Source organism: Salvelinus sp. IW2-2015, unplaced genomic scaffold, assembly GCF_002910315.2.
Source record: "Salvelinus sp. IW2-2015 unplaced genomic scaffold, ASM291031v2 Un_scaffold5860, whole genome shotgun sequence".
Classification (NCBI taxonomy): Eukaryota; Metazoa; Chordata; class Actinopteri; order Salmoniformes; family Salmonidae; genus Salvelinus; species Salvelinus sp. IW2-2015.
Window position 1 is genome coordinate 15,504 of NW_019947125.1, and position 514 is coordinate 16,017.

Here is a 514-nt window from a genome sequence, read left to right on the forward strand (position 1 = left end):
TACGATGCTTTACTTGCTGAACATATCGAACTTTCGACTGTCTTTTCTAGGATGTCAAACAATTCAGAATGATTTGATAGACTCATCGCATCATCCATAAACATTTCGATTAAAGAGAGGTTGACACAACGCATTTTTTCGCGTGCGCTCAAATAAGCTTTCCGCTTTACTCCGGTATTTATTTAGCAAAGATAACACGATCACTCCGGACAGACACAAGCAAAAACTCATGACATAAATGTTGCAGCAGCCTAGGCTACACSTAAAAGCTAGAAATCGGACATGCTGTATGGGATGAAAACGAGACTATATTTCAGTCTGATCAACTGTAGGCTCCTAATAAGAGCAGCTGCATACATCCTATGCACTCTGGTCCGGGTAAACTGATTGGTAACATTATGTATCTATAGTCCATTTGTGTGTCAGGAGAAAATGTGAATGATCAAATTTTGTTTATATTCAAAACTGGGTTGGCTAGGCTTATTAACTGGAATTAATCAACATAATAGCGATG